The sequence below is a fragment of the Bos indicus genome, chromosome X, assembly GCF_029378745.1.
Source record: "Bos indicus isolate NIAB-ARS_2022 breed Sahiwal x Tharparkar chromosome X, NIAB-ARS_B.indTharparkar_mat_pri_1.0, whole genome shotgun sequence".
In the NCBI taxonomy this organism is placed as follows: Eukaryota; Metazoa; Chordata; class Mammalia; order Artiodactyla; family Bovidae; genus Bos; species Bos indicus.
The window spans coordinates 96,505,912-96,530,873 of NC_091789.1; the positions used below are offsets into that span (position 1 = coordinate 96,505,912).

The following is a 24,962-nucleotide window of genomic DNA, read 5'->3' on the forward strand; positions in this document are numbered from 1 at the left end:
CGGGCGGGGGAGAAACGGGCAAGCAGCTCCGCGGAGCAACACTGCCCCCTGCAGACCACAGAAACCAAACTGCCAGCAAGCCCGGAAGAAAATCGATCCTTCCCGCTCGGTTTTCGGGCAGAGGACTTATGGGGGATGCCCCTGAGGACCAGAGAAAGAAAGGGAACCTCTCGAAGGGGCCCGGGCCAACCGCCCCTGGACCGCGCGAGTTCCGCTCGACCCGCCCACAGAACCACAGCGAGGCGGGCAAGAAGTCAGGAGGTCCAGGAATATCCGGGGTTGCTGAGGGCTGGTTCTGGGCCTGCCCCGGGGAGCAGTGAGGTCAGTGCCAGTCTCCCAGCCTCTGTCTGCTGGGAGATTTCTCCCCGAAACTGCTTGGAACTCTCCACTGAAGGACTTGATCCGTGATGTCCGGGTCCTGTCCAACCTGGCCCCAACAAGATGGTTATTTTGGGTCACTACCCTGCCCTCTTCTCTGTCAGTCGACTCTGGATTAAAGTCCCTTCCGGACCCACCTTGCAGTGAGCTGAGCAACTTGTACTCTGTAACAGGTGATTACTTCCAGGTGCTTTGCATTATAAATGTGTTATCATGTCATAATCTTGATAGAATGGATGTGTCGTTTTCTATGTAGTTTCCCTCTCCACCCCCTTTCATTTAGTATCTCATTGTAATAAATGTGTTATTGTTGGTTTTCAGTCCTTTGGCCGTGTCCAACTCTTTGAGACCCCATAACTGCATGCAGCACCTCAGGAGGCTTCCCTGTCCTTTACCATCTCCCGGAGCTTGCTCAGACTCCTGTCCATTGAGTCAGTGATGCGATCCAACCATCTTGTCCTCTGTCATCCCCTTCTCCTGCAGTCAGTCTTTCGAAGCATTGCAGGCTGTCTTACCCTCGATCCCAGTGAGCATTTTCTTTCACTCTTCCACTGGGGAGGGGAATGTATCCTGCAAACCAGTGTGGAAGCTACAATCTGACAGCCTTGAGACCTGAACATAGGGACACTCTCTGAGGAACCCTGAGAACCTGGAGAGCTGACTCTTCCTCTGTGTGCCACAGGTCCCAAAGGCATAGTGAGGGCAGTAGTAGCATTTGCTTCTTGGGTGGTGTCCAGCATCAATTACCCAGCAGGATCTTAGCTCGGCACTTGTGCATGTTATGTTATTATTGTAGGTGGCTCAGATGGTAAGGAGTCAGCCTGCAGTGCAGGATAGCCAGATTCAATGGCTGGGTTGGGAAGATCCTCTGGAGAAGGAAATGGCAACCCACTCCATTATTCTTGCCTGGAGAATCCCATGGGCAGAGGAGCCTGGCAGGTTACATTCCAAGGGGTCTTAAAGAATCAGACAGGACTTAGTCACTTTCACTTTCACTTCATGTAATGATTTTGAAGTCAAAACTCACTGTCATAATAAAGATCTCTTTAAAGATACAGGAATTCCTCAACGATCCGAAGCAAGACAAGGGTGACCACTCCGTGGACTATCATTCACTCAGTTCAGGTCAGTCGCTCAGTCGTGTCCAACTCTTTGCGACCCCATGAATCACAGCATGCCAGGCCTCCCTGTCCATCACCAACTCCCGGACTTCACTCAGACTCAAGTCCATCGAATCAGTGATGCCATCCAGCCATCTCATCCTCTGTTGTCCCCTTCTCCTCCTGCTCCCAATCCCTCCCAGCATCAGAGTCTTTTCCAATGAGCCAACTCCTCGCATGAGGTGGCCAACTCAGGGCTGATCTCCTTCAGAATGGACTGGTTCAATCTCCTTGCCTTCCAAGGGACTCTCAAGAGTCTTCTCCAACACCACACTTCAAAAGCATCAATTCTTTGGCCTTCAGCTTTCCTCACAGTCCAACTCTTACATCCATACATGACTACTGGAAAAACCATAGCCTTGACTAAACGGACGTCTGTTGGCAAAGTAATGTCTCTGCTTTTCAATATGCTATCTAGGTTGGTCATAACTTTTCTTCCAAGGAGTAAGCGTCTTTTAATTTCATGGCTGCAGTGACCATCTGAAGTGATTTTGGAGCCCCCCTCCCAAAAAAAGTCTGACACTGTTTCCACTGTTTCCCCATCTATTTCCCATGAAGTGATGGGACCGGATGCCATGATCTTCGTTTTCTGAATGTTGGGTTTTAAGCCAACTTTTTCACTCTACTCTTTCACCTTCATCAAGAGGCTTTTTAGTTCCTCTTCACTTTCTGCCATAAGGGTGGTGTCATCTGCATATCTGAGGTTATTGATATTTCTCCTGGCAATCTTGGTTCCAGTTTGTGCTTCTTCCAGCCCAGCATTTCTCATGATGTACTCTGCATATAAGTTAAATAAACAGGGTGACAATATACAGCCTTGACGTACTCCTTTTCCTATTTGGAACCCATCTGTTGTTCCATGTCCAGTTCTAACTGTTGCTTCCTGACCTGCATACAAATTTCTCAAGAGGCAGGTCAGATGGTCTGGTATTCCCATATCTTTCAGATTTTTCCACAGTTGATTGTGACCCACACAGTCAAAGGCTTTGGCATAGTCAATAAAGCAGAAACAGATGTTTTTCTGGAACTCTCTTGCTTTTTCGATGATCCAGCGGATGTTGGCAATTTGGTCTCTGGTTCCTCTGCCTTTTCTAAAACGAGCTTGAACATCTGGAAGTTCATGGTTCACGTATTGCTGAAGCCTGGCTTGGAGAATTTTGAGCATTACTTTACTAGCATGTGAGATGAGTGCAATTGTGCGGTAGTTTGAGCATTCTTTGGCATTGCCTTTCTTTGGGATTGGAATGAAAACTGACCTTTTCCAGTTCTGTGGCCAGTGCTGAGTTTTCCAAATTTGCTGGCATAGTGAGTGCAGCACTTTCACAGCATCATCTTTCAGCATTTGAAATAGCTCAACTGGAATTCCATCACCTCCACGAGCTTTGTTCTTAGTGATGCTTTCTAAGGCCCACTTGACTTCACATTCCAAGATGTGTGGCTCTAGGTGAGTGAACACACCATTGTGATTATCTGGGTTGTGAAGATCTTTTTGGTACAGATCTCTTGTGTATTCTTGCCACCTCTGCTTAATATCTTCTGCTTCTGTTAGGTCCATACCATTTCTGTCCTTTATCGAGCTCATCTTTGCATGAAATGTTCCCTTGGTATCTCTCATTTTCTTGAAGATATCTCTAGTCTTTCCCATTCTGTTGTTTTCCTCTATTTCTTTGCATTGATCGCTGAGGAAGGCTTTCTTATCTCTTCTTGCTATTCTTTGGAACTTGCATTCAGATGCTTATATCTTTCCTTTTCCCCTTTCCTTTTCGCTTCTCTTATTTTCACAGCTATTTGTAAGGCCTCCCCAGACAGCCATTTTGCTTTTTTGCACTTCTTTTCCATGGGGATGGTGTTCATCCCTGTCTCCTGTACATGTCACGAACCTCAGTCCATAGTTCATCAGGCACTCTATCTATCAGATCTAGTCCCTTAAATCTATTTCTCAATTCCACTGTATAATCATATGCTATGCTATGCTATGCTAAGTCACTTCTGTCGCGTTCAACTCTGTGTGACCCCATAGACGGCAGCCCACCAGGCTCCGCTGTCCCTGGGATTCTTCAGGCAAGAACATTGGAGTGGGTTGCCATTTCATTCTCCAATGCATGAAAGTGAAAAGTGAAAGTGAAGTCGCTCAGTGGTGTCCGACTCTTCCTGACCCCATGGACTGCAGCCTACCAGGCTCCTCCATCCATGGGATTTTCCAGGCAAGAGTACTGGAGTGGGGTGCCATTGCCTTTTCCGGTATAATCATAAGGGATTTGATTTAGGTCATACCTGAATGGTCTAGTGGTTTTCCCTACTTTCTTCAATTTCAGTCTGAATTTGGCAATTAGAAGTTCATGATCTGAGCCACAGTCAGCTCCTGGTCTTGTTTCTGTTGACTGTATAGAGCTTCTCCATCTTTGGCTGCAAAGAATATAAACACTATGTCAGCTTATATTATTTTATTGTAATTTTAAGTGTCAATGGGTCCGGTGAAAGTTCTCACAACGGGCTCTCTGAAGGGCTCAGATGTAGATTGAATTAGCCAACTGACACAAGCGGAGAAAAAACAAAACAAAACCAGCGGCTTCTTGTAGGAAAAGGCTTCCTGTTGTTTTATTAAAGCGCGAGAGCGGAGGAAAAAACCGGCCCGGCGACACTGTGGAGCAACACTGCCACCTGCTGGCCACAGAAACCAAAACGCCGCAAGCCCGGAAGAAAAGTCATCGTTTCTGCTGGGTTTTCGCGCAGAGAGACTGGACAGCATGGATGCCAAAGTTAAGGGGGATGCCCGTAAGGACCAGAGAAAGGAAGGGAATCTCTCGACCGGGTCCGGCCAAACCACTCCTGGACAGCGAGTCCGCGGGACCATAGCAACACGGGCTGGAAGTCAGGGTATCCGGGGAGATCCTGAGCTTGGTGGACAGGGCTGAACTCAGACTGTCTGGCTCTGGGCCTGCGCGCAGCCACCCAGTGAGGACCGTGCCAGTCTCCTGGCCCTGGTCGGCTGGGAGTTTTCTAGGGAACCGCGTTTCGAACTCTCCACTGAGCCTGACCGGTGACGTCCGGGTCCTGTCGCCCACTGCCGAAGCCCCCCACGTGCGGGGATGTTACAAGTCCCCTGTCCATTCTCCTCCCTCCCACCCCCGGCCTGTGAACGCGTTCCTCCCGTGGTACACTCACTGTTCTCTCAGGCCTCACTCTTCTGATCCGTCCTCAGTGCCCACGAGGCTCACCTGGTCACCCCGGAGACTCTCCGTCCTTAGCGATGTTCCCTTCCTCCCCACCGGAGCATCCCTCTGCCCACGGTCCCGCCCCGGGCATCAGGAAAGACCACGCCCCTCATGCTGTCCTGTTTCCAGCCTTCCTCCCTGTCATCACCCGCAACATGACGTCCTGTCCTCCAGCTCCCTGGCACTACTGCCAGTGCACTGATACCACAACCTCCCAGAGATGTCCAGCGCACGGACCACGCGTCCTTTCCCAGCATGCACCAGGCCCTCCTGGATAGGCTGAGCCAGGGCTGGAAGCTGTCCCCAGCAAACACACCTCTCCCCGAAAAACACACCTCTTGGGCTCCTTGCACCGTTCTGCCTGCCCACTCCTTGCCTGTGTCTCAGCACCTGAGCATCGAGGAGAAAACTTTACAACTTTACAGAAGTATTTTCTCTTGAATCCATGGCGGGAGTAGACTGCTGTTCAGTTTCATGTCACCTAGCTACACTCCTACACTACACACTAATAACCTTCCTCCATGCTAATGACCACAAGCCCCACCCGCCAATAATTCGTGGAGAATACCGAAGCAACCCGGTGGGATTTCTCAAGTTTCCCAGTCCCGAACTGCATGTTTCTGCCCTGGCACTCTGCTGCCCCTCTCCACGCCTGCTCCTGAATGCACCCAGCCCCTCACCTCTGCCAGGGATCCCATGCCTTGCACCTTCTCAGGGACTTTGCACCTCCAGTTATCATTCCTCTCTCCTGAACCAGCACCTGCTCCCTCTACATCGGAGCATTCCACAGCACAGGGGGAAACCCACCGTCTTCCACCACCCTATTCTGCAGCTACTGGCACATTACCGGTTGCGCTTCAAAGCAAAACTGCTTCAAATTCTGCTGAGATATTCTCTCCTCAGCCCCCTTCCGTGGAGCTTTTGTCCCAGTCACTCCACTCTAACTGGCCTCGTCATGGCCATCATTAATATCCATACTTCCTGATCCCACAGACACTCTTCAGTGCTCATCTTAGCCAACATCTCAGGCACCTTTGGCATATTTGACTCTTGCATTCTTTATCCCTCTGTTTTTTTTATATAGTTCAGGGGTGTGGGGCTTATGTGACAACAGTGTCTCCTAGATGTACTCGACAAGGTACACATTCTACACCTGGATATTGTTTGGGAAGTCTTGGGTGAAATGAAAGACAAGCCAAAGGAAAGAGCGTCCCAGTCACAGCAGGGGAACGGCCCGCAGAGGCAGTGGCAGGCAGAGGTGAGAGAGCTCAGACAAGGGAGGTGTGACAAGAAATGAAGAGGAACACCAGGGAAAGGAGGGTTCCACCCCATTCACTCTAGGGACTCCAGGGGCACACTGTACAATGACCCAACAGAGGCTTTGGGCAGAAGGGTGGCTGCAGTTTAGGAATTTCATTTTCTGGAGCTGATCTTGGTTCCTGCTGCAGTGCAGGTGAGATCCAAGGGAGGGCTCTGCATCACCCGTGGCAGAAATGTGGAAAAGGACTGAATCCAGACGAAGCCTAAGCAGGCAATGGGCTAGGGGACCTTGTGGCTGAGAATGAGGAGTGGACGTCCCTGCCCAGGGGATGGGCTGGACGATCAGACCCAGATTCAGAGGGGTCTGCACATGCCAGAAGGGTGGCTGAGGCTCAGTCAGCCAGGGAGGACTGGGCCCACAGCAAGAGGAGGGAGACAAAAATGCAAGTTTCATCACCCCCACCCACAGGTGGTGCAGGTCAGCATCACCAGGTGGAGCCAGGAGAGGAGAGCACACCCTGCGAGCACACAGCCCGCTACTTCCAATACCGTGCGTCTTTGGTTCCTTTCAAGACATGCTTCTTGAAAGTATAGACACCAGGACCATCCTTATCTGGTTACCTCTCGATTCTTCCGCCATGTACCCATCCACACAACATCCCCTTGCTAACGTCTCCCAAGAGCTCCGTGGGCCAACCATAGTACCCAGTGCTGTATTGGCCACAGACACATTCCGTTTTCAAAACCACTTTTCCTTGGTCAGAGTCTGTGACAGCAGCCCACCCTGGCTTTCCCCATGCTTCTCAGGCCATTACTTCTAAGTCTCCTTATCTGTCCATTTACTTTGATCCCCTCCTACATCTTGGGCTTTGTTTTCCTCTGGTTTCCAACCTCTGCCCTGTGCTCTTCCACTCGGTACATGATCCTTGGGTGACCACGTCACTCCCCAGAGCTTTTACCCATCTGACTTGTTTTCATCAGTATCCCCCTGTATGCTGTTGGCTTTTCCTATCACTAAATCTACCTAACATCTCAGCTGGGCCCCAGGTTCCCCACAGGCTGAGATGTATGGGGCATCTGCACTCAGTTGTCCCATAAGCCCTGCAGGCCTGCGAGTAGCCCCAGGCCAACGTTTCCTGTCTCATGGATGGGCACTGCCATCCACCCAGTTCCTTAAACCACAATCCTGGGCATGCTGCTGGCTGTGATCTTCACTGTGCCATGACTCCCCTGGAGCTGCTCTGGAAAAGGCTGACGTGAGATCCTCCTGTTGCCACCGGTACGGATGGGTTCCTCTGAGAGGCCCTGTTCCTGCAGACACGCTCTGAAGGTGTCCTGAGCTCGGGCCTTCACCCTCTTTTGGATCTCTCAGAGAACCTGGGCGCTGTAATGCACCTGAGAGGTTGAAAGCCCTGTCTTTAACAAGATGATGAGTCAGGACACAGCAGTGCAAGCCCATAGCTGGGGAATGTGCCAAAGGATATCCGGAAGAGATCCCTAAGGAACGTTTAGGGAGGTGGGTCTTCATAGGTGTGCACCAAACAAGGGATTGCTTAACTGTATTTTTCCCAAAAGCATCCCGTTCCGATTTAGTCTTCATCTGAGCGCAGGAGTTAATTTGATAACACAGGAAACAGTTTAAAACGGCAACTGAGCGCAGGCAGCAGATACGCTGACAGCAGATCCTCGTACATCAACATCAGCAGCTACAATTCTCAGCCATCTTTAATCTTTGATGTACTATTCTGATCTGTCGAATGACGTTATCTCCACAGTGTTTTAGAAATGTATTCAACTAACTAGGCACAAGGGATCCTGACAACAACTAAAACGTACTGAGTTTCACTAACAACAGCAGGGTTTCAACTGGAAAACTTTGGATTCAGGAACACACAGCAGAGCAAGCACAAGGTCAGTTTTCAAACCAGTATTAACTTGGGCAAGTTGTCCCTTTCCTCAGCCTAAGATAGCTGTCAAGTATAGCGGGTCATGATGAAAACATGCTTTCACTGTAGAGAGGAGTCACAAATTTCTGATCTTCGATTTCCTCCTGTAAGGATGGGTTCAGTTTCCACAGCTGCAAGCTGGGCTTTCATAAGAGAACTTTTTCAGATAATGCTCACGCCAGGGCCACATTCCAGACCTACTACTTCAGACCCTCTGTGGATGTCCTGCCAGCATCAGCTCTTCTAAAGCCTCTCCAGGGGAGAATTGATGCATAGTTTAGGTTGAGAAGCACAATCCCATGATGCTTCACCTGTCCTGGTTTTAAATAGAATCCTGAACTGAAGAGCCATGTTTGCTACTAAAGCAAATTTTTTTTAAAATTATGTGTCTTCCCTTCTGACGGTATTTTTACATATTTATTCACAGCCATATTTAGAACAATTTAAATGACTCAGTGGTGTGTTATGCCCCCAAGTCCCCTTCCTTACCAGACACTCAGGCAGATAGATGGATGGGAGGGAACGCACCTCACTCCTGGCAGCAGAAGGAGGATGGATGGAGTTCCGTTGTCTTGGTTACTGCTCTGCTGAGCATCCCTCCTGGGTTGCTGAGATCAGGAAGGGGCTGTCACACCAGGTTAACAGGTATTCCTGTGACCAGAGGTTGCAGCTAAGGGCTGAGATCCGTGACTGAATCTGGGAAATGGAAGCTGGGTCCACGGGATTTGAGAAGGATGGGAAAACAACAAAGTAGAATTTCAGATGCAGGGTGCGTTCTAGGAGCCTGTCCAGAGCCACTGACTTGTGGTCACACAATGGGCGCCTGTGCGTAAACACAGGGACACACTAGACGTGTGTGCTCACTGGGGATTCTGTCCTGACGTGCACAGCGACTGTCTCTGGAGGGAGCATCTAGCACATGTGGAGGAGGCCGGACCCAGAACGAGGAAGGAGCAGGGCCCTCCTTGTTGTTACAGAAGCAATGGCATATCTTTCCCTCCATGTCTCATTGGACATCTGCATTACCTTCCTAAACTGCTTTACTGAGGTATAGATACACACCACAAATCACAGCCATTCAAAGCATCCAGTGCACTGTCTTTAATAACTTCACACAGTGGTGCAACCACCACCACAGTGCACTTGTGGAACACTGCCAGCACCACTAAAAGTTTCCGTGTACCCATCAGCAATTGATCCCCAACAGGACCTGCAGGCCCAGGCATCCTCTCATCTAATTTCTGTCTCTGTAGATTTGCCCTTTGTGGGCATTCACATCAACGGACTCCTGCAGGAAGTGGCCTTTTGTGTCTGGGTTCTTTCACTTAATACAGTGCTTTGGAGGCTCACCCATGTGGCAGCAGAAAGCAGAAGTTCATCACTTTTCATCCATCTGTGCTCTTCCACTGAATGGCTAAGAATACTCTGTTTACCACTCTCCAGCTGACAGACCTTTAGGCTGCTCCACTATTTGGAGATTACAGACAGTGCTGCTGTGAAAGACATCGAAGGACTGAGTATTTGTGTGGACATAGGATTCATTTCTCATTTCTCCATGATTTCATTTCTTCTTTTGCACGGTGCACAGGCTAGACCCTTCAGTCAGTGTGGAATAGAGGTGGTTGAAGCAGACCTCCTGTCCTGGTCTGGATCTCAAGAGGCAAGCATTCACTCAGACTCTACTAGATGTGATGTGACGAGAGCTGGATGTTTCTCACGGATGTTCTTCACACGGCAACGACGACCCCTTCTATCCCGAGACGGTTGACCGTGTTTATTGATTTAGTTATTTACTTATTTGTCCTGAACGGGTCTTGAACTGTGTCAAATGCTTTTTCTTTGTCTGTCAAGATGGCAGGTGGTTTCCGTCCTTCATTACATCAGTACGCTGTTTCCCGTAACTGAAGTTGAGTGTTGGTCCAATACTGCAGTCCTGGGAAAGATCTCGCACAGCCCTTTGCAAAATGTTTCTCGATTTGGTTTGCAGGTTCTGTGTTGAGGGTGTATGCATCGCTATCCATGATAGATATGGGTTTGTAGCTTTCTGGTGATGGCAAGTCTGGCTTTGGTACTGGGGTAATACTGTGCTTATAGGATGAATGAGGAAATGTTCCCTCCTCCCTCCTGTCTATTCAGGAACAATCTGTGAAGGATGGGTGCTATTTCTTCTTTAAACCTTTGATACATTTCACTGATGAAACCAGGAGGCCCAGGACTTCCCTCTGTGGGAAGGTCTTTAAATGAATGGTTCAATATCGTTGCTTGCTATAGGTACATTCAGATTTGTTATTTGGCCACTGCCTTTAACCCAACTCCCATCCAGTGTTCTCTGGCCTGTTGGTTCCTATGGCTCTGTCTCTGGCCTAGAATTTGATGTGCTGGACATCTCTGCACATCACAGGATTCTGGCTCCTACTCTGTAACTGGGGAGAGTATGCTGCTCAGAAGTGACCTCCAGATCACCAACACCCAAAGGGCAGGTTGGGGATACAAACTTTGAGGTGGGGAGGGGGTGGCACAGCTGATATCTTCATTTACAACCACCTATTCATCCTCCGGGCGCCCTCATGCAGGCTGTGGGTAATTCTGCAGTTGGGACTGGCACAGCAAAGACCCAGAGTACCCTGTCACCTCCCCGGCCATGGCCATTTATCTACTCTGATCCTTGTCAGTCTTCTTGTCTCCTAGCAACACAACATCACAGGGGATCAGTGAAGCACTTGCCAGCACATCTAAGGGTGTCAGATCTCCTCTCTGCTCAGTGACTCAACTCTCAAGGGCAGGGACTGGCCATGCAATTCCTCCTCACCTCCCCATCTCAACAGCCAGCCTGGCACGGCATGGAGGGGATGTAACATATATAGTGAAAACCTTCATGATTGGCTAAATGAGGGACTGTGGATGGCAGGATCGACCTGGGTTGGCTGCTGGAGTGAGCCCATCGCATCCCACCCTGGGGAACTTGTGCCAGGCGGGGATGACCATCCCTGCCCCAGTGCACTGTGGCTAGCATCAGTGACGTATCTTATCCAGACTTGGTGTGCCACCAGCTGTGGACGGACACTGGAGTCACCGGGTCTTCTTACTTCACCCCAGCCTTTACGGAGGGTACAGTTGGGCATGCTCTGTCAGCAATAAACCTGCGCTCATATGGCCTATTAGTCTATGACAAAGGAGCCAAGAACATCCATCACGGAAAATGCTGTCTCTTCAATAAATGGTTATGGAAACCTGGACCCCTTTCTTCACAACATTCAAAAATAAACCACAACAACAGAAGATTAAAGACAAAATTGTTAGACCTTAAACCATAAAGCTCCTAGAAGAAGACGTAGGCAGTACGCTCTTTGACATAGGTCTTAGCAATAGTTTTTTTGACATGTCTCCTCAGGCAAGAGCAACAAAAGCAAAAATAAACACATGGGAGTTCATCAAACTAAAAAGCTTTTACACAGCAAGGGAAACCGTCAACAAAAGAAAAAGACAACCTGCTGAGTGGGAGAAGATATGAGCAAGTGATATACATCGGAAAACAGGTAGATATCCAAAATAGCTAAAGGACTCATAGAATGTATTGGGAAAAACACCCAAAACCTGATTTTAAAATGGGGCAAAGCAATGAATAGACATTTCTGCAAAGAAGAGATACAGATGGCTAATAGACATATGAAAAGATGCTCAACATCTCCTCCTCAGGGATTAGAAAATCATGACCACAGTGAAGTACTTCCTCATACTTGTCAAGTAGCTGTTATTAAAAAGACAAGTAAGAAATGTTGGGGAGGATGTAGAGAAAAGGAAACCCTCGTGAGGTGTTCGTCAAAATGTATATCGGTGCAGCCACTATGGAGACAATGAGGGTTTCCTCAAAAACTGAAAACAAAAACTACCATATGATCCAGCAGTTCCACTTCTCAGTATTTTTCTTAAGAATAAAAGAAACACTAGTCACAAAACATATATGTGCACCTCTGTTCACTGAAGCATTATTTACAGCCAAGGGGAGCCAAGATATGAAAGGAACCTAAGTGCCCATCGATAGATGAGTCAAAAAGGAAGAAATGGTACACACACACACACACACACACACAGACACACACAGTGGAATATTACTCAGCAATAAAAAAAGAAAGAAATCTTGTCACTGTCGACAACATGGATGGACCTAGAGGGTGTTATGCCAACTAGGCACACAGAGAAGGACAAATACCACACAGTTTTATTTACATGTGGAACCTCAGAAATAAAGTAAGAGAACACGGGAAACAAGACAGAAATAGATTCAGAGACACAGAGAACAAACTGGTGGTTACCAGAGGAGGAGGGAGTAGGGAGATATGTAAAACAGGGAAGGCATTAGGAGATACAAACTTCCAGTTATAAAATAAGTCATGGGAATGGAATGTACATACAGGAAATACAGTCAATAATCTTGTAAGAAATGTCTGTGGTGACACAAGGTAACCAAACTTATCATAGCAATTCATTTCATAATGTTTAAAAATGTGGAATCACTCTGTTGTGCACCTGAAACAAATATAATATCATATGTGAAATTTGGGCCTCCCCAGTGGCTCAGCGGTAAAGCATCCTCCTGCAATGCTGGAGCTGCAGGAGGCGTGGGCTGGACTCCTGGGTTGGGAAGATCCCCTGGAGGAGGGCATGGCAACCCACTCCAGTAGTCTTCCCTGGAAAACCCCATGGACAGAGGAGCCTGGCAGGCTACAGTCAGGTAGTTGCAAAGAGTTGGACATGGCTGATGTGACAGCATGCACACATGCATGGCAACTTTACTGAAGAAATGAAGACTGGGGGCTCTGAATGGAGGATGCCAAGGTGTGTGGGTCACTTTTCCTCTGGCGGCCTATGTGACTCTGAGCAATTCCCCTAACTTCCCTGTCCTCTGCTTTCTCACCTCATCAAGTAGGATTGAAATCTTCCAAAATGATGGGTCTTTGAAGGAGGAGTAACTAAGGTGACAGAAAGAAATATATTGAATGTGGTCTGATACCTGGTAAAGGATGAACAACCTTGAAATGCAATGTTAGCCCTGCTAAACGTGCTCACACTGACTAAATTCATGCCTCTGAGTTTCAAGAAGAAAAGCTCCCTTGGAGCTGGGAGACAAGTCCTGCAAGATGGGTTGAGCTCTGAAGCTCTCTGATGAGACCACCAGTTCAGACTCCAATAAATATACCTGTTCTCAAGTGCCTCTGTCTGCAGAAGACTCGTGGGTTTCTGCAGAAATATAGCTCTGGGGGCTATCTGAGAGCACAGACTGACAGCAGAATTTATTTTCATTTCTGAAGAATCTCACAGGCACTTGCTGGCTACAAAACATTGGGCTCTGAGTGTGGGGAGGAAAAGTACATGTCATCACTCATGTCTCCTGTAATGAAAAGGGAAGCTATTTGTTATTAGGGGAAAGACGTTTGTGAAGCACAGAACTGAGAAAGGTCTTCTATTCAGAATACGTAAGGAGTTTTAAAATTGCAGAGGACAAAATGTAGTGAAGGAGGACAGATCCTTGTGCCAGGGGTTGGGGTGTAGGAGGGGAAACCAGAAGGGGCAGCACCTGGGCGTTTTTAGGGTGATGGACATGGCCTGTGTCCTGGTCATGGTGGTCATCACTGGAATCTCTCCGTGTGTCACAGCTCAGAGAGCTGCACACCCAAAGACAAGCAGGCCAGGAATTCCATGGTGGTCCTGTGGTTAAGAATGTGCCTGCCATATAAAATTAATACACAGAAACCCCTTGCATTCCTATAAACTAATAAGGAAAAATCAGAAAGAGTAATTAAGGAAATAATCCCATTCACCATTGCAATGAAAAGAATAAAATACTTAGGAATAAATTTATGTAAATAAACAAAAGACCTGTATACAGAGACCTATAAAAAAAAAAAACTGATGAAAGAAATCAAAGATGACACAAATAGATGGAGAAATGTACCACTGTCTTGGATTGGAAGAATCAGTACAGTGAAAATGACTCTACTACCCAAAGCAATCTATAGATTCATCACAATCCCGATCAAACTAGCAAAGGTATTTTTTCACAGAACTAGAACAAATAATTTCACACTTTGTATGGAAACACTAAAGATACCAAATACCTAAAGCAATCTTGAGAAAGAAGAATGGAACTGGAGGAATCAACTTTCCTGACTTCAGGCTATACTACAAATCTACAGTCATCAAGACAGTATGGTACTGGCACAAAGCCAGAAGTATAGATCAATGGAAGAAAATAGAGAACCCAGAGATAAATCCACACACCTATGCACACGTTATCTTTGACAAAGGAGGCACAAATATACAATGGCATAAACAAAGTCTCTTCAACACGTGATGCTGGGGAAAATGCTCAACTACGGGTAAAAGAAAGAAACTAGAAGAGTTTCTAACACCATACAGAAAAATAAACTCAAAATGCATTAAAGACCTAAATGTAAGACCAAAAACTATAAAACTCTTAAGAGGAAACCATAGGCAGAACACTCTCTGACATAAATCACAGCAAGATCCTCTATGACCCACCTCCCAGAGTAATGGAAATAAAAACACAAATAAACAAAAGGGACCAAATTTAACTTCAATGCTTTTGCACAATGAAGGAAACTATAAGCAAGGTGAAAAGACAGCCCTCAGAACGGGAGGAAATAATAGCAAATGAAACAACTGTCGAAGAATGAATCTCCAAAATATACAAGCAGCTCATGCGGCTCAATACCAGAAAAACGAACAACCCCATAAAAAGTGGACAAGAGACCTGAACAGACATTTCTCCAAAGACATACAGATGGCTACCAAATACATGAAGAGATGGTCAACATCACTCATTATTAGAAAACTGCAAATCAAAACCACAATGAGGTATCATCTCACACAGGTCAGAATGGCCATCATCAAAAAGTCTACAAACAATAAATGCTGGAGATGGTGTGGAGAAAAGGGAACCTTCTTCCACCGTTGGTGGGAATGTAAAGCGGTACAGCCACTGTGGAGAGGAGAACAGAGTGGAGATTCCTTAAAAAACTGGGAATAGAACTGCCACACGACCCAGCAATCCCACTGCTGGGCATACCACCCTGAGGAAACCAGAAGTGAAAGGGACACATGTACCCCAATGTTCACAGCAGCACTATTTACAATAGCTAGGACAGGGAGGCAACCTAGATGTCCAACGGCAGATGAATGGATAAGGAAGTTGTGGTACATACACACAATGGAACATTACTCAGCTATAAAAAGGAACACATTTGAATCAGTGCTAATGAGGTGGATGAACCTGGAGCCTGTTATACAGACAGAAGTAAGTCAGAAGGAGAAAGACAAATACTTATATTAATGCCTATATATGGAATTTAGAAAGCAGGTAGCAATGATTCTACATGCAGGGAACCAAAGGAGACAGATGTACAGAACACACTTTTCAACTTGGCAAAAGAAGGCGAGGGTGGGATGATTTGAGAGAATAGCAGTGAAACATATACATTACCATATGTAAAACAGATGACCAGTGCAAGTTCAATGCATGAAGCAGGGCACCCAAAGCCAGTGCTCTGGGATAACCCAGAGGGATAGGGTGGGGAGGGAGGTGGGATGGGGGTTCAGGAGGGGAGGACACACGTATACCTGCGGCCGATTCGTGTTGATATATGGCAAAACCCATCACAGTATCGTATAGTAATTACTCTCCAATTGAAATGAATTGATGATTAAAAAAATAAAACAGAAGCCCCCTGCCAATGCAAGAGGCAGGCGTTCGGTCCCTAGTCCAGGAAGACTCCACGTGCCGCAGGGCAACTAAGACTGTGTGTCACAACCACTGAACCCACCTGCCCCGACTACGGAAGCCGCAGAGCCTAGAGGCCATGCTCCGCAACAAGAGAAGTCCCTGAGATGAGAAGCGCATGCACCGCCACTAGAGAGTAGTGCTCCTCCTCCACAACAAGAGAAAGCCCTCGTGCAGCAACAAAGACGCAGTGCAGCCAACAATGAATAAATAAATAAGAAGAAAGAAAACCGGGCCAAGCTTACTGTATGTTCATTTGAAAAATCCAATGGTAGATACAGAAGCAGGTGCATCTCTCCATATCCTTTGAATGATCATATCTTGGGTGAAGCTAACAAAAATTACATCACAGGCTATGTTAAAACTTTAGATCAGCTTCCCAGGCACTGCTCTTTTCTAGAGAGCTACTTTTCTCAGAGAACTGTTACCTAGGAACTTTAGTCACCGGAACTGAGGCCTCCACCACATTCCAGGGCAGAAAGCAAAAGACGTTAGGAAGACACGGTTCAAATCCTATGAGTTTATGAGTTGCCTGTGACCACAGGCTAGGATGACCACACATCCCAGAAAGAGTCTCTTCACATTTCAGTAACTGAAACCTGTATTTCAACCACTTAGTTCAGTTCCTTCAGGCCACTGCTGTGCCCTTAAACAAACACTTGGTGTGAAACACTTGGAAAATGACCTTAATCCAATTCACTCCCAACCTCTTTTCACATGTCACAAGGAGTCTCTCACGATGATATTTCCTCACCTAGAAAGCCAATTCTCAGATTAACAAAAGAATTCACACAAACACCTTGTGAAGAAATACTGAGATTTTAGAAAGTGACTCCCAACTAGCCCATGGTTCATCACTCTTTTCTCTCTTCTCCCTCCATCCACTCTAAGAAAGGAATATTTGGCCATGCTGTCTGATTTGCCCACCAAGTTGCTCATACCACACACAGGATGTTGTTACAAGTGAGCCTACACACAAGGCATTGACACCAGCCAGCCCTACTGAAGTCGGCTACCTGGGGGCAGGGAGGTGGCCGGGGCAATAAATTCATCATCTCATTTCCTTCATCACCCTACCCCATTTCATTCCCTGCAATCACTTGGCCCAAACGAATACAGATCTCGCACCAAATCGCTGCATAAATCACCACTGCCTCAAGTTTCCTTTGTCATCTCACGTGGCTTTTGAGCCGAGGGAACAGATTTTACTTGAGATGAGTAAAGCTAGAGAGACAGCCCATTGGCCAGAGATTCTGTTTGGGAGGTGATGTCTCTCGGTGTACTCTTTACGACCCCATGGACCAAGGCCCGCCAGGCTCCTCTGTCCAGGGGATTCTCCAGGCGAGGATACTGGAGTGGGTTGCCATGCCCTCCTCCAGGGAACCTTCCCGAACCAGGAATTGAACCCAGGTGTCCTAATTCCCCTGCATTGCAGACAGATTATCTACCACTGAGCCCCCAGGGAAGCCCATGACGAACCTAGACAGCATATTAAAAAGCAGAGACATCACTTTGGTGACACAGGTCTGCAGAGTCAAAACTATGGCTTTTCCAATAGTCGTGTACCGATGTGTGAGTTGCATCTTTAAGAAGACTGAGTGATGCTTTCGAATTGTGGTGCTAGAGAGATGACCCTTTAGAATCCCCTGGACTGTAAGGAGAACCCGGCCAATCCTAAAGGAAATGAACTCTGAATACTCACTGGAAGGACTGATGCTGAAGCTGCAAAACTTTGGCCACCTGATGCGAATAGCTGACTCATTGGAAAACACCCTAATGCTGGAAAAGATCGAAGGCAGGAGGAGAAAGGAGGAGACAGAGGGTGAGATGGTTAGATAGCATTGCCAACACAATGGACATTACTTTGTTCAAACTCAGGGAGATAGTGTAGGACAGAGGAGCCTGGCATGCTGCAGTCCATGGGCTCGTTAATAGTTGGACACGACTGAGTGACTGAACCACCACCACCACCACCCTACCTTTGAGCTTCCCTAAGGTGCCACAGCCCCACTCTCAGCAGGGCTAAGGAGCTTTCTGTGTCTGTCAGTGGTAAAGGCTGAGACTCAATGTCTTCACACTCTCAGCACCCCCTGCTTAGGGTTGATGGTGGGTCCTTAGAATGCTCATCACTCCCTCCCCGAGCTCAGACCAGGGCGCCTTCTCACAACAGTAATGGAGCACCCTACCCTGGTACAGAATTGGGAGTTGGAGCTGTTTACCCCTCAATGTGTTTTCTCCTTTACATCCACTTCCACATTTCTTCCTTGAGTCACTGAATCCAACTCCACTCATCCCCAACGGGTTCCTGTAACAAGCTGCACCTGCATCTCTAGCCCATCTCTAGCACCACATGCACAGGGTGGGTGCCTGTACCCCCTGCGCTATGTATCTTCTTTCTCCTTTCTCTTCGGAATCTGTCGATTCCCAGACATCATAAAAAAGGCTCCAGATTGCCCACGAAGGGGGTGGTGCTGCAGGGGAGGCTGTGACTCTCATCCACAGCCTGGGTCAAAGCAGGTCTGTGTTATAAGCACCTGCAAGCTGCCCCACTGCATCATGGGAGCCAAAAGAGCAAAGGTCTGACAGTCCTAACACAGACATTTCCGTGCACAGAACACCAGTGTCTTCCTTGGGACCTGTGAGCTATTGTTTGGTTTGGGCCTATAGCATCAGTGATCTTTTTCACAATGCTTGCAGGCTTAGCCAGGCTCCCATCAGGAGCTCTCTACTCCCCACAGCCCCCCACCTACTGTACCAAAGATATTACTTCTGACTTCAGTGCGCCGATTGGGTTTTCACCTGGCAGGGATACCCACAGAACTTTTTTATGCTGAAACCTCAAGATACCTGAGGAGAACAAGTCTTCAGAAAGTCCATTTTTCAATTATAATAGAAAAACTGCCTATGTAACCATGAAGATACAACACATTAAAATACTAATAAAATATTATTTGGAAATTATCTAGAATGTCACACTTAAGAGGAAAAAACTTAGTAGTGGTCTATTGCCTTCCAGGTTTTGTTCTCTACATTTAAGAAAATTACGAGATGGGGGAGGTAATGTGTTCATGATATTGTATCTGTGGTTCTATCTGTTTATCACTATAGTTATGCTACTTTCCATAATGATGAGGGTGCTCCACTAATTTTGGTCTGAGGAAACACTGTTTAGACCTCGGTATGGACCAGGAATTGTTCTCTGTGATGTGTGCGTGTTGACATGACACCTCATGGTCTTTCATTCACCTAGGAGACACTGTGTTCAATCTATATACTGATCCATAGTAATGTTTCATGCGGATGGAGAGGTTGATCTGCCTTTTGATCCAGAGTACACCAGACACTGCACTGTATTCCAGATTGGGGGTCAGATACCACACCTGGCTGTTTCTCTCTGGCTTGGGCACCAATCTGACTCTGCTCTTGCCAGCTAGGTGACTTTGTGCAGATTCATTCACCCATTAAATCCATGTGTCTCTGCTCCTCAACTGCCGAAAGGGTTGGTAGCACTAAACATGCTTCCCTCACAGTGTTGCTGCTGCTGCTGCTGCTAAGTCGCTTCAGTCGTGTCCGACTCTGTGCGAGCCCAGAGACAGGCAGCCCACCAGGCTCCCCCGTCCCTGGGATTCTCCAGGCAAGAGTACTGGAGTGGGTTGCCATTGCCTTGTCTGCACAGTGTTGCTATGAGTACTCAAAGCCTTCATTACGCGTATATGTACAGAGAGCTAAGCACGGTCCAGAGGGGAGCTCTTCTTCTTGTGTCTCTTCACTTCTGTTTCCGCTTGTACTAGTAGCTCCCTGTCCCTGCCCCCACGCTCTCACCTCCCCCACCCCCACTCTGCTCTCTCTCCCCTGTGCCCCTGTCCTCAGACTCTCCCTCCCAAAACACAGCTGAGTATCTCCTCACGATTTACGCCAGAAAATACCCATACCATCACCCTTGGATTAAACACACGAATATTAGCAGAAAAGATAAGAAACACAATAAACGGGCAATGCTAAAACTACACAAGAAATAAGGCATTGCTGATGGAAGTCTGACTACTAATACTTTCATATCTTCATCAGAGTCAGATTTTCAGAATTTGATATATGAGAATTAGACTTGATAAAACAATGGCAGAAAAGGCAATGCAACGTGGTTCCTTAAATAAGACCTAACAAAATGGGGCACACGGTGTGTTCACGGGTTGAGAAATTCAATATAATTAGGATGTGAGTAGTCCGCATACAAATCCATCAATTTCATACAATTCCAGTCAGAAATTCCAGCAGGACATTTTTGTACATATAGACTAACTGATGATAAAATTTCTGTAGTAAGGCAAATGAACTAAAATAGTCAAATGATTCTGAAAAACAATGTTGGAGGATTAACACTAACCTGAAATTTACTTTGCACCTTCAACCAAAAGTTGTAAGCAACTAGGTGTCTATGAAGAGTGAATGGATATAGAAAACGTGGTGACACCGGTCAGAACGGCCACCATCAAAAAGTCTACAAACGACAAATGCTGGATAGGGTGTGGAGGAAGGGGAACGCTCTCACTCAGTTGATGGGAATGCAAACTGCTATAGCCACTGCGGAGAACAGTGTGGGATTCCTTTAAAATCTGGGACTAGAACTTCCATGTGACCCAGCAATCCCACTGCTGGGCAGACACCCCGAGGAAACCAGAAGTGAAACAGACACATGTACCCCAACGTTCACTGCAGCACTGTTTACAATAGCCAGGACATGGAAGCAACCTGGATGGCCATTGGCAGACGAACGGATAAGGAAGTTGTGGTACATATACAATGGAATATTACTCAAGTATTAAAAGGAACGCACTTGAGTCAGTTCTAATGAGGTGGATGAACCTGGAGCCTGTTATACAGAGTGAAGTCAGAAAGAGAAAGAGAAATACTGTATATTAACGCATATATATGGAATTGAGAAAGATGGTGCCAATGACCCTACATGCAGGGCAGCAAAGGAGACATAGATGAAAAGAACAGACTCGGACTCAGTGGGAGGAGTGGTTGGGATGATTTGAGAGACTAGCATTGAAACACGTACAGTACCATATGTAAAATACATGACCAGTGTTAAGTTCCATGCATGACGCAGGGCACCCAAAGCCGGGACTCTGGGACAACCCCGAGGGATAGGGTAGGGAGGGAGGTGGGAGGGGGGTTCAGGATGGGGGGACACGTGAATCCCTACGGCTGATTCACATTGATATATGACAAAAACATCACAGTATTGTAAAGTAATTCCCCTCCAAATAAAAGAAACTAATTTTAAAAGGGAAATGTGGCGATATATACAATGGAATATTATTCAGTCAGAAAGAAGAAAATTCTGCCTTTTGCAACAACATGAATGGACTTCAAAGGCTTTATGCTAAGTGAAAAAGGTGAAAGAGAGAAAGACACATATTGTATGTTCTCACGTATTCGCAGAATCTAAAAGTCAAACTTACAGAAATAAGAGTTTAGAATGGTGGTTTCCGGGCCCTGGGGAAAATGTTGAATACAGGGTACGAACTTACAGGTATGAGATGAATAAGTTATGTGGATCCAATGTATAGCATGGTGAGTATAATTAACAAAACTGTATAATACAGTGAAAGCTAAGAGGGTAGCTCTGAGATGTTATTTCCTCAACGTTTTTTTAAAAGGATTATGTGAGGGGATAGAGTGCCAACCCTGCCATGGTAATCGTTTTGCCAGATATGTGTGTACCAAACCATCACATTGGCATCTTAAACTTACAGGTTATATGTCAATAATACCTCAAAAAAGGTGGAAAAAATAAGAGAGTCCTGCATGTTTCTGGCGGGAGAGCCCTCAAGCTATATTCTGTGGCCCTCTGACATCTCCCCATCATTCTTGAACCTTCCCTTATTACTGACATGACAAGGTGAACCAGGCTCATTTATCCTTTCCTTCCTCAGCCTGGGAACCCATCATTTAGTGGAGAAAGGTGTTCAGAAGCTAGGATCTGGGGACTGGTGTAATTAGTGCCATTGGAATGTTGCTGTTTCCAGTAACTTGGGAATACATGTGTGTACACAATCACACACACAAACACGTAGACACACATCTATAGTTATAGATCAGTCTAGCCACATATGCACACCTATCGAATACAAGAAGTTTGCACGGAGACCTTTAATTCCAGTAGATTTCCTCAGAATTTGTTCTAGTTTACTTCCTTTCCATACTGGAAATTCCCTTTTCCAAAACTGACAGACGTGGCTCTCAGCATTCTTATGTATTTGCCGAGTTGATGAATGCCAGTGCATATAAGTGATCCTTCCTCCACAAAAAGGTCCTCCTCACAATCTATGCAGAACCATCCCTGGCCCTTGACTTCCACAGCTCACTCAACCTTGAATGCATGAAGCAGTTAGCCTCCTTCCCACCCAACCCCCAGGGATATCCTTCTTTCCACCTTGGGCTCTGACTCTCCAGGCAGGGATGCCCCTTTACACATACACATGCCTTGCCTGGCAACACCTAATGGCTTTAGGACTGACTTGCTCAGGCACAAAAAAGGGAAGGGAAAGAAAGGGTAGGGACAGGAAAAGGTGAATATGTCCTAGTACAGTCAGCCAATCAACGTGAACTGGACCAAACCCAAGCAATGTGATGAAGCCAGCCGTGTTTTTTTTTTCCCCCTCATTGTCCTCCAGCTTCCCTTCCTGCCTCTGTCCTTTGCCCCAGTTCCTTTTTCTTCTTACGTCCTGCCCCCCATCGAGAGTACCAATGTTACGAGGCATGATTCCCACATTATAACTGATCTCTGTTGCTTGGCTGACATTCAGCGTGACATCCCTGCAGCTAGGACACTCAAACTTTCTCTCTCTCTCATGATGGACCAGAAGGCTTCACTCCTAATTTCAGGGATAGGTAGGAAAGACGGTACAGGCCACATGTTGGAGCCTTCAGTCCTTCATCTACGAAATGCGGATGATCACAAATTGTGGGCGAAACAGAGACAGCAGCAACCAGACCCCTTTCAATGAGTGCTACATGCCAAACCCAGTGCATCACAGGACTGCTTGACATTCAGGAGCACACCAAGTAGATTTCCATGCCAGGACAGTTGCATTTCTTGTTCCTTCTGCCTGGAACGCTCTTCCCTTAGATAACCCCATGGCCTGCTCCCTCACTTCCTCCAGATCTCTGCTTACTTGCCATCTTTCAGGGAGACTTTCCCTCATTACCTTGAATAAAATAATAACCTCATACCTACATATACCCTTTCCCCTGATCTAGCATTATCTTTCTTCACAGCACCTGCCACCCTTGATTTATTTACTGCCCACCTTCCCAAACTCGTCCAATAGTGCTCAGATTTATGGCAGGTGCTCAGAAAACATTTGCTGAAGGATAGTCTGAAGCCAGGCCCTTTGCACACAATGCTAACACGCACAGGTACCCTGCAAGACGCGCACTGGCCCCCCTGTATTAATTATGATACATACTGAGATTCCAGGAGACAACTGATACGCTCAATAACACACAGTCAGCATGTGAGTTTCAAGGCCTCGAATCATGTCTGCCAGCTTCCAAACCCTCAGTTCCCGGACAGAGACCTCACAGCCAAGAACAGAAGAGGTTTTATTTCTGACACAAAGACTACAAGCAGCTCAGAGAGATACCCAGAGACACCAAAAAGAGCTCACTGAATCTCTGCACAGAGAGCACATAACTCGTGTCAGACCCTCAAACACAACTGAGACCATAACAATACACACTGTGACAAAGACCCTCCAAACAGACCAAAGTCTTCCAGACAGAAACAAATGAAAACTGCACAGATACTTCACATCATGGAGAATCACTCCCAAACCACTCGACACTTACCAATCTAATACAAAAACCCTAAACAGAAAGACAGAACTTTTTAATAACTCAAGAACATCATATAACCTTTAGATAAAGTCCCCAGACAAATGGAAACCCTGCACCCTGTGCACAGATCCCCAAGCAGCTGATAGTTTACATCTTCACACAAACCCATCCTTAAAGCAGCTCAGAGACATCACAACTTAGGGCCCAGAATCAAAATCTCAGAGCTCTCACAATCTCAGGTGCACACGCCTACACAGATAACTCACACCCAGGGACTGAAATGCCAGAAAGCTCCAAAAATGCACACCCCGGAATACAGGGACATGCATCCTAGGGGCTCTGTACTATGGCTCCCAAAAGCCACTCAGATCAAATATCCCACCACGCACAACTCCGCCCAAAGGCTCAAGGAGATCAAATGTACCGGAACAGCACCTGTGTTGTCACATGTAGCGATACACAAGCCCAGGCTCCGTGACACAGGTGACCCTCCGGGGAGAGACAGCAAACTCAGAGACCTCTCCCTGGACATGAATTGCATGCATTTCTGCGAATAACCGTGCGCTGCCACAGGATCCAGACTGAGCGACAGCTGAACAAGACTGAAACGCCGTCACCGTGCACAGCCAGCGACTGCGCCAAACCTAGCCACTAACCAGCGTAGCTATTCGACCCCTTCCGGAAAAGCAAAAAAACTCGCAGAACAATTGTATGCTCTAAAAAGCCGCACAGGGCAACAGGCCTCTCGCCCTCAGCTTTGGCTCTGCGGTCCCAATGCCTGTAACAGCCAGCCAGCCAACTGGAACTGGGCAGGAGACGAAGCACGGTGGAAGTCGCGGGACTTCCGGCGCCTATTCGCGCCCTAGAAGAGCTAATTCCGGCGATCACGCGGTGACCAATCAATGCCCAGAACGCTTCCGTGATGCTATACCCAGAACTGGCAGCCCATCTCGCTCCGTAGCCGTCCCCCCTCGGATGTAACCATGTAGAAACGAAGGGGTCGCATTGGAAACGAGACGAAGACAGTTGAGGCTTAATAGCGGTGTCCACTCGGACTCAAATGCAGCGGGAAGACGGAATGGAGCGAATGGGGATGGACCCAGTGATGCCACGAGTGCCTCCGCTGGGAACTCTGGTCGATGCCTGACGCGGTGTAAAAGTACTCTCTTTGTTGTCATACGCCCCCTCGAATGGTACCTTCCAGAGTGGGTGGTCTTTCCGCTACCCCTTTGTGGTACATCCCAGGACAGAACAGTTTCATCTCGCACGCCCCTTGGTGGTGAGACTGAGGAACAGCCGATGTGGATGCTGGTGGACAATTAGCAGATGATCCTCCAAGGGTGGAAAGGCAAAGTTA

General features: G+C 47.1%; 1 long non-coding RNA gene across 1 annotated transcript; it reads right to left on the reverse strand.

Moving 5' to 3' along the window:
• Window positions 1-124: 124 nt before the first annotated feature.
• On the reverse strand, window positions 125-17,992 carry LOC139181664 (uncharacterized). Its single transcript, XR_011565440.1, has 2 exons — window positions 4,704-17,992; window positions 125-3,944 (listed from the first exon to the last, which is right to left on the reverse strand). It is a non-coding gene; the product is annotated as an uncharacterized lncRNA (long non-coding RNA).
• Between the last annotated feature and the right edge of the window lie 6,970 nt (window positions 17,993-24,962).